Genomic DNA, 10,051 nt, shown 5'->3' with positions numbered 1-10,051 from the left:
GCCTTGTCACTTCCTCTCTCCACCTCTATCACTATATGTTTTGTTCTTCTCTCCATATATATAGTTAATATATATCATAATATATTAATATATATTATAATATAACAAATTGAATATCATATTAAATAATTAAATTTAATATTGTATTAATCCAAATTTATTACATTTAATAATAATATTAATATGGCATGAAATTTTGTACTGCGATGATACTTCACAAAAGATATATTAACCAACAAACTAGAGGTTGTCGTTACCAGATAGTAGAGAAGTTCATTACAAGATACAATCAAATTCGTCACAATAATAGAAGCTATGCATTCGTAAGACATTGGATGAAAGAGCTGCTGCAGAGTGAGTTTATTTATAGATTGGCTTATTAATAAAATTTTGTCTATATAAACCCTTCTTAAAATATCCTTTATACTAGTTTATTTTTTCATAAACCAACAACACCACACTTCTATAAAAAAGTTCATTACCACAGAAAATCATCACGGAACAACCAATCGAATGGATGCAGAAGTTCATTACCACATACAATTAAAGTCATCAAAACGATAGAAGCTACGCTGAGGAAAGAGCTGCTCCAGAGCCAATTCCGTTCTAGTTTAATCTAACAAATACATTTCCGAAGGTAGGCGTGGCGTTGGAATTGCTTCCAGCGATACCGCCTTGGCCAGTGTGAGTCCAAACCTGTCGCTCATGTCTACTTGCTAGCCACTCATGCCTCGGGGAAGTGCCCACTCAAATGGATGGAGGAGCGACGCCAACAGCAGATGGACCATCCGACTGGCCAACGGAAGCCCCACACACATTCTCCTTCCTTCTCCGAACGGAATCAGCTCGAAGTTCTGCCCCTTGTAATCCACACTACTCGTCTCCTTATCAAGAAATCTCTCCGGGATAAATTTCAAGGGCTCCTTCCAAAGCGAAGGGTCCCTCCCGATTGCCCACACGTTGACTATTATTTGATGTGTGCTTCGGTATCACGAATCCCGAAATCTCACAACGGTTATCGGCTCTGTGAGGGATCAGAAAAGGAACCGGCGGGTGCAATCGGAACACTTCCTTCACCACTGCAAGGAGATAAGGGAGACGCTCTGCGTCACTTTCTTCCACCATTCGTTCACGCCCCACTACCTCATCCAGCTCAGCTTGGACTCGCTTCATGTTTTCTGGATGGCGGATGAGTTCTCTCATCGCCCATTCTATTGTCGTTGCGGTGGTGTCACTCCCGGCCCCAAATATGTCCTGCACCAAAATGGAACTAAACATCAGAAAGAAAGAGGACACGAAATACATACCCGAAATACATTTTCCATGAAAAGGAGCTGTGCTAGAACCAGCTAAACAAGAACCAATAAACAAAAAAAGGCTTACAACTAAGTAGCCTCTGATATGTCGACAGTAAATTCGTGGCTTCTCATGTCCAGAAGAACGTCCAATAGATCCTTTTCACTATAACTTCTGTCCCTACTTTCCTCTGATCTAGTAACCAGGCGATCCTCAATGAATTTGTCGATTACGCCATACACCTTTCTGAAATAGAAGTTCGTATTACGGTAGACGCCCTGGGGATCTAAGAACTGAAGGCAGGGGAGTTGCATAAAGCACCATCACTTTAGAAAGGACATATTTCAACTCTTGAGTACCCAACTGAGGATCCAACACATCTTTTCCAAACACCATTTTTCCTAACAGATTACCAATATCCACACACTTTCCCTTCACGGCGTCTTAAAAAATCTGATGAATCATTCGATTTACTTGATTTCTTCTGAGATGTAGCGGAGCTTCCAGCCTCTTCACAGAAAAGAGTTCGTTAATGGATACACGTCTGAGCATGCGCCAGTGGGATCCATATTGGCTAAAGACTATGGAGGTCTTGTAGTGGGAAGGAGCCTTGACTGCCTGTGTCAAGATCCGGCCAGAGAATATGTGGTCATGGGCCTTGAGAACTTCCTTTGCCAGGGCGGAAGAGGAGACCACCACTGTGGTTTTCATTCCGAGAGAGAGGCTCATGGTCGGCCCATATTTGTTGGCAAGGTGGAAAAAGGATTCGTGGGGCTTGTTACCCAATTGCGGCAGATTTCCCACAATCGGCCATCCCGTAGGACCTAGAGGAAGCTTGTAGTACGCGTTCCTCCTCCACACATCGAAAAGCAAGAATGTGATAACAGTGCTTCCCAGATGCACAAAATACCATAACAACCCTCCAAGATCCTTAGGGTTCAATTGACCAGACCAGTCACAGGCTTCGAACAGGAGCCGCCTAGGTGGGAAGAAGAGGATTAATATAACGAAAGGAAATTCATGATATGTAACTTGTTATTATTACATACGTCAGATACACCTCAACCACGTTGCATCACTATAAATATATTATATCGAATCATCTCGTGGAGATTATTTGTCCGTATCTTTATATATCAAATCTTCCCCTCCAGATCATTTGTCCATATAACTTCAGTTTCTTGATTCATCCCTGTTTGGGTAAATTCAATGTTCTATTTTTTATTTTTTTATTTCATCACAAGATTGGGTAATTTCAATGTTCTATAGATTTTTTTGGATCGCTTAATATGATTGTTCTCTCCTTTTATAGATATGCCATCAGAACTAATTTAGTTCTTCTGTTTTTTTAACAAGTATATTATCAAAATCAACACAAAAAAATTAATATAAATCAAAATGTTAGGTAGTTCCGTCTCCCTTGACGATTGACCTTGACATGCTTTAAAATTTGTCGGGCTGCTGAAACTTTATGTAAACAAGTTGCTGACTTTATGTAAACTTTATGTAAACAAGCTGTTGAAACTTTATGTATGGTGCACGCACGGCCTCCACACAGTGGTGGACATTTTTTTTTTACCTCCTAACTCATTCATTATTGATATTCAAGAAAAACAAGTTGGTGTTATTGGTATTGAAGAAAAACAAGTTTGTGTTATTATGTATAATAAATATAAGTTTCAGATTTTAGAGAATTATTTTAAATTTAATAATGTCTAATTTAATCAATATTTATTCGAGAATATATATATTTTAATTTGAATCTTAGAGTGAAGTGGTTGATATCACGAAGTGAGATTCTTGGTATCAAATTAAGTCATAAATATACTTTTTAAAGAATTCACAAGGTTCAAAGTCAATACAACAATATTTATATGTATTATAGTTTATCATGTAATTAGTAGAGATTTGAACTTGAGTGGACAAAAAAAAAACCATTTAGTCCAACAAACCAAAATAACCTCAATTAATATATATATTTTAAAATTAATTAAATTACAATTAAAATTAATAAATATACCATTAAAAATAATAATATTTAAATGATTAAATATTTTTATATAACCACTTATATCATAATTAAAAATTAATAAATATATAATTAAATAAATATAAAAATAAACTCACAGGAAAGTTTCATAGTACGTAATTGGTCAACAAAATTGGACTAAAGGTTCATGACTATTCTAACCCATATCCTTTGGGATGGTTCAAGAAGGAGGAGAGACAAAGAAAAACAAACAATGGAAAATTAAATTTGTTATAAGTGTTGGTTTTATTAAAGTAGAATTTTGTTGTAGTTATGCTTAATGTATGTGAATTTGTGCTTGGGCGTCCCTATTGTTGAAAAATGCATCAAGAAAGCCTCAATTTGATTTTACCTTGGTGAAATTGAGAAATTCAAATTTCCTCATCAGCGTAGAACTTAGAGGTCGTTAACTTGTGCGATATGGCTCTTGTCACTCAGTTAGCTTAGTAAATTCTAGTTAGAGGGCTTGGAGTTTAGTTAAGCATGTTTTATTACTAATTTGTAGCAATCAAGGTCAGGCATTTCAAGTTGTTTTTAGTTAAACTAGTTCTAAATGTTGAAGAACTAGTGGAAGGTCAGTTGTGCACTGGGAAAATAGTCTAACTCAGTGATCATCCAGTTAACTAATCAATCTACTTAAGATAGCTAGTGCATGTAGAATATTCGAGTTCCTTAGCTATGGTGGAGATTCCAAGGCAGTGTAACATTAGTTGTAGACTAGTATTGAGTGTACATGTGTTGCATGCAACCAGATGAGAAACCTTGGGAATTCCGCAATCAATTGGAGGACAAATCCTAAATAATAGGGACCTAATTCCTTAGGAATTTTTCAAGGAAATAGAGACTCAATCATACCCAAAAATTAGCTAATTCTGGGTCATAGCTTCTCATTGATCAAAGAGATAGGTTATTCACTTGCAAGTTGAGCTTAGATTGAGCTAGCAATTGTAATACATTCTCCATTCATCTTATTAATCCAAGCAGGCTTAAGGGGTTTTTATTAGTTTCCTTACCATAGAAAAATACTATGCATGTGTATGATTTCTTATTGCATGTCTGAGATTTTTGTTCTAAATTGTGGATTGAATTCACAAGGCAATATAGTAGAATTATGTCTCTCAATTTATATTAAAATTTCTTGAGAAGTTGCAATTCTACACTATATTTCTACATGGTATTAGAGAAGGATTCACATTAGAATAGGAATTTCAAACTTGTTCCTTAGGAGGTTCGAATTAGTAGCTTGAGTGCAGCAGGATCTCTTCAGAGTTGGGAAGATGACCTTCAACAAGTTGAGATTAGAGTATGCCTTGGAAGGTATCTCGAATTTCATTGAATGGAGGGATCACATGGAGGTGGTGCTTGATGACAACAAATTGCTATAATATTTCAAAACAAACATGGTAAAACTAGGATGAGTTAATGCCCATAACCTAGCTCAATGGAAGAAAGATGTAACCAAGGTGAGGGGAATAATCTTGGAGGGAGTGCGAGACCACATTGTCTCAAATATCTATGGGAAAGAAACACCTTTCACGATGTGAAAAACACTGACAGATCTATTCCAGAATAACAACAACCATAGAAAACTGGCCCTCAAAGATAAACTTTGAAATATCAAGATGCAAAAGAATGACACCATTTTGTAGTATCTCGACAGATTTACACAAGTTCGTGATGAATTTGGAGGGGTTGGTGTGACTGTTGCAAAAGATTACCTGGTGAGCCTAGCTCTTTTAGGCCTTCCCAAAATCTGGCATAACTAGCAGATTTCGGTGAATGGAAGGGAAAATTTGTCGAAGTGGGAAGGATTATGGTCCAATTTGGTCCAAGAAAAGTTCAAGAGAAATAATTGAGATGGAACTTTATCTAAAGCAGAGGACGAGGGAAATTTTGCATTGGTAGAAAATGGAAAGAAGGGAAAATGGAATAAATCAAAAACCAAACCAAAATCCATCCAATGGGGCAAGAAAAAATACTTGTCCAAAATAAAATGTTTCAATTGTCATGAATTCGGTCACTATGCCACAAAATGTCCACATAAAAGGTCAAGCAAGAAGAACTCAAGAGGGGTAGCAGGTGAAGCATTGGCTTCACAATTCGAGCTTGAATTCATCCTTATCAGATGTATGACTAGCATAGTGATGGGAGCATGTGCTACATAGACTCAGGTTCATCATTCCACATGATAGGGTGTTGAGAGTTTTTTAGTGACGTGGAGGAGAAATATCTCCATATGTATATTGATATGGGGGATGACGAAATGTACAGTACTATCATGATTGGTATAGTAACCTTTCAAAGGGATTCAGGGTCCCCTCTTCGTATCAAATATTTCATGTTTGTGCTAGGCCTAAAGAATAATCTCATCTTTGTTGTAGTTTTGGAAGACCGTCGTTACAGTGTGATCTTGAGTAAATGGAAAGCATTCTTGAAACACATAGACACTAGACAGGTGAAGTAGATCAGGGTTCATGTGAAGAACCTGTGTAAATTTGATGTGGAATATTGTGCGGCATTAAGAAGTAAGGTAAAGAAAGTGCACAGTCATAATGTCGGTGAGCTCTAGCACATGAGAATGGGGCATTTGCATCATGGCACCTTAAATATTATGCAACAAATAACCATTAGCCTCCCCAAAATATCACTTGAGAATCAAGATGTTTGCAAAGGTTTTACCTTAGGGAAGTATGGAAAATAAACATTCAATGATCAAGATAGAAAATCACATGCAGTCTTGGAAAGAGTCCACTCTGATGTTTGTGGACCTTTCTCGACAACCTCCATTGCCAGACATAAATATTTTAATATTTTTATTGATGATTTCTGAAGGAATTGTTGGATATTCCTCATGCGGAAGAAGGATGAGACAATCTCCAAGTTCGTAGAATTCAAGACACTGGTTGAGAAAGAGACTAGCAAGAACATTAAGGCTCTCAAGAGAAACAATGGAAGTGAGTATGCTTTGAATGACTTCAAGTATTTTGTGCGAAAGAAGGAATTCAAAGAGAGCTGACAACACCCCACAACCCACAGTAGAATGGCGTAGCTGAGAGAAAGAGTCAAAGCATTGTTGGAGTTGCAAGAATTATGCTACATGAGTAAGGCCCACCACTGCATTTTTGGGAAGAAAAATGTAACAAAACAGTCTACTTGCAAAACCAAAGTCCTCATTGGATTCTCGGTATGATTACACCGGAGGAGACTTTCCCAGGAAGGAAGTCAAATTTGTCTCACTTCCATATTTCTGAAACCTCTGTTTACTACCATGTCTCCAAATATTCGAGGAAGAATCTTGAGCCGACAGCATAGTTGAGAGTATTTGTGGGTTACACATAAACTCCATACAACTACCATGTGTACTTAACATCCATCAAAAGGACAATTGTGCGAAGGTATGTAAAGTTTGATGAGGAGAAATAAATGTGGTTCTCTCTTGAGAGGGAGCTTCAAATCCCACCAGAAGAAGAGCTTTTAGCTCCAGAAGAGGAGATTTTAGATCTAAAGGAGGAGCCTCAAGAAATTGTGGAGAAGCCACAAATTAAGGAACAGAGAGTGGAGACATCCACTTAAGTAGAACCATCTAGAGAAGGTAGAAAAGGAACCAGGGAAGATGACACACTTGTGCAGGATGCGAGGGAGAATGTGGGAGCTCCTTCAAATTTGCCCAGGAAGAGGAGGTCACATGAGAGGTACACTGACTACATGGATTTAATGATCGAGCTTTAAGAGACTGAGTTAACATCTTTCAAGGAAGGATTAGAGAAACCTATTTGGGTTGATGCCATGGTGGAAGTATACGAATCCATCATGAAGAAAAGTGTTTGGGAAGTGGTCCCAAGACCAACAAATAAATTAGTTGCGGGTTCGAGATGGATATTTAAGGTTAAGCATGCAGCAGACGGAAACATAGATAAGTATAAGTCCAAATTTGTGGCCAAAGTATTCTCTCAAGTTGATATAATTGACTATGAGGAAACATTTTCTCATGTAGCATGGTATTCATCCATTAGATCAATTCTTGGACTGGTTGTGCAGATGGGGTGGAAGATCCACCAGATGGATGTAAAAATAGCATTTCTCAATGTTGTTATTGAGGAGGAGGTCTACATCGAGCAACTAGAATATTTTGAGACATTTGATTGAGAGTCTCATGTGTGCAGACTCAAGCGAGCATTGTACAGTCTCAAACAAGCACCTTGTTCTTGGTACACTAGGATCAAAAGATATTGCACTGATTTAGATTAAAGCAATTTTAGTTTTACACCATATTTCTACACCTCTATGTACATGTGGGATGAAATTTTCATGCAGAGAACGAACTGATACTACCTTGGTAAAAATCCTTCATCATCAACATTCACAAGGGCGAGTCAAATATTTTTTCTAGTAAGTGCCAATAAATCTCATAAATTTATTAGTTCTAGTAAAAAGGTGTTTTATTATTATTAATAGGAAACCAATCTATAGAAGAGTCAATGAGAGAAAATGCATCCCTCAAGGGGTTTTCTAAGAAATAGACAGAACTAGACGAGTTGCTATATGAATACTAGGAAGTATTTCAGGAGCCTAAAACGCAAGAGAAAAGTGGAGCATAAGATCAAACTATGTTGAACTCTCCATTATAAAAAATTATGTTATACATGTAGTTCATTCTAAAAGTAAAGAAAGTGAAGAATTAGTTGTAGTAGTTGTTAGAGAAAATTGTTATTTGACCAAGTACATCACCATGTGGGTCACCCATCATAATTGTGAAAAAGAAGATTGGACTTGGTGAATATGAATTGATTAAAGAGTGTTAAAAAATACCTCACTCAATAACAGGCACCTCTACGTTGAATTGATGATTTGTCGAACCGATTTCTACCAGATTATATTTCACCAAGCTAGATTTAAAATTAGGTTGTCACTAGGTCTAAGTCAAAGTAGAAGATACTTGGGAAAATACCTTAAAAATTGAACAAGGTTTGTATGAGTGGTTAGTCATCCCATTTAGTCCATGCAATGCACTAGTTACATTCATGAGATTAATGAATTATATGTGTGTGTGTGTTATTTTTTATTTGCATGATTTAGTTATATACAATGCTTTCTGCAAGGAACACATCTCATACTTGATGCAAGTGCTAGAGAATTTGAAAAAGCATAAGCTATTGGAAAATCTCAAGAAATGTTAGTTTGCTCAATAGTATTTGGTGTACTTATGTTATGTGATTGATGGAGGACAACTCAAGATATGTCATACTAATATGGAGGTCATCATGAAGTGGCATGTGCCTACAAGTTTTTCTAAGGTTAAGAGTTTCATTGGGGGCACTGTAGTCACTGAGCAAATTTATAGCCTCATTTTTAGTAGTATATGCACCACTCCATGCCATAATAATGAGTGGAAAGAGTTTCCAATGGAGGAAAGGTTAGTAAAAGGCCTTTGAATAGTTGAAGAAGAAAACCATTCAAGCACCAATTCTCACATTATCGAACTTGCAACAACCCTTGAAAGTGGATATAGATGTGAGTAGGTATGTTTGGGAGTGGTCTAGATGTAGGGAAGAATACTTGTATGCTACCATTCTTAAGTGCTTCATGGGGTGGTTCTCAACTACCCTACCTACAATAAGGAGCTATATGTCTTGGTACAAGCTACAAAAAAGTGGAAACATTATTTGATGGGAAAAGAGATAGTCATCCACATATATAACCAACTGCTACAGTTCCTACAAGCTTGGGACTTTCATAAAGCACCATCACTTTAGAAAGGGCATATTTCAACTCTTGAGTACCCAATTGAGGATCCAACACATCTTTTCCAAACACCGTTTTTCCTAACAGATTAAAATAGGACTGGAATGTTGTGTGTCCAATATCCACACACTTTCCCTTCATGGCGTCTTCAAAAATCTGATGAATCATTCGATTTACTTGATCTCTTCTGAGATGTAGCAGAGCTTCCAGCCTCTTCACAAAAAAGAGATTGTTAATGCATACAAGTCTGAGCATGTGCCAGTGGGATCCATATTGGCTAAAGACTATGGAGGTCTTGTAGTGGGAAAGAGCCTTACCTGCTTGTGTCAAGATCTGGCCACACAATATGTGGTCATGGGCCTTGAGAACCTCCTTTGCCATGGTGGAAGAGGAGACCACCACTGTGGTTTTCATTCTGAGAGAGAGGCTCATGATTGGCCCATATTTGTTGGCAAGATGGAAAAAGGATCCGTGGGGCTTGCTACCCACCTGCGACAAATTTCCCACAATTGGCCATCCCGCAGGACCTAGAGGAAGCCTGTAGTATGCCTTCCTCCTCCATACATCGAAAGCCAAGAATGTGATAACAATGCTTCCCAAAAGCACAGAATACCAAAACAACCCTCCAAGATCCATAGGGTTCAATTGACCAGACCAATCACAGGCTTCGAACAAGAGCCGACTAGGTGGGAAGAAGAGGATTAATATAACGAAAGGAGATCCATAATATGTAACTTCTTATTATTACATACGTCACATACACCTCAACCGCATTGCATCGCTATAAATATATTATATCGAATCCTCTCGTGGAGATCATTTGTCCATATTTATGGAATCTTCCCATCGAGATCACTTTTCCATATTTATATATCATTTATCGAGTCTTCCTCTCGAGATCAATTGTCCATATAATATAAGTTCAATTTGCCACGTTATTCATTATTTTATATTTTCTAATATCTTGATAAAAATAACATTTTT

The 10,051-nt window shown here is 37.4% G+C and overlaps 1 pseudogene across 1 annotated transcript; it reads right to left on the bottom strand.

Moving 5' to 3' along the window:
• Window positions 1-501: 501 nt before the first annotated feature.
• On the bottom strand, window positions 502-9,499 carry LOC149232449 (cytochrome P450 76T24-like; annotated as a pseudogene). The gene is made up of 3 exons (XR_016247537.1): window positions 9,044-9,499; window positions 1,384-1,622; window positions 502-1,254 (listed from the first exon to the last, which is right to left on the bottom strand). The product of XR_016247537.1 is annotated as a cytochrome P450 76T24-like (transcript).
• Window positions 9,500-10,051: the final 552 nt, after the last annotated feature.

The sequence above is a fragment of the Pinus tabuliformis genome, chromosome J (genome assembly GCF_031772625.1).
Source record: "Pinus tabuliformis cultivar Carrire ecotype Pingquan chromosome J, CPIR1, whole genome shotgun sequence".
In the NCBI taxonomy this organism is placed as follows: Eukaryota; Viridiplantae; Streptophyta; class Pinopsida; order Pinales; family Pinaceae; genus Pinus; species Pinus tabuliformis.
Note: the sequence above shows the minus strand (reverse complement) of the source record. Positions and strands in the feature narration are given on the sequence as shown.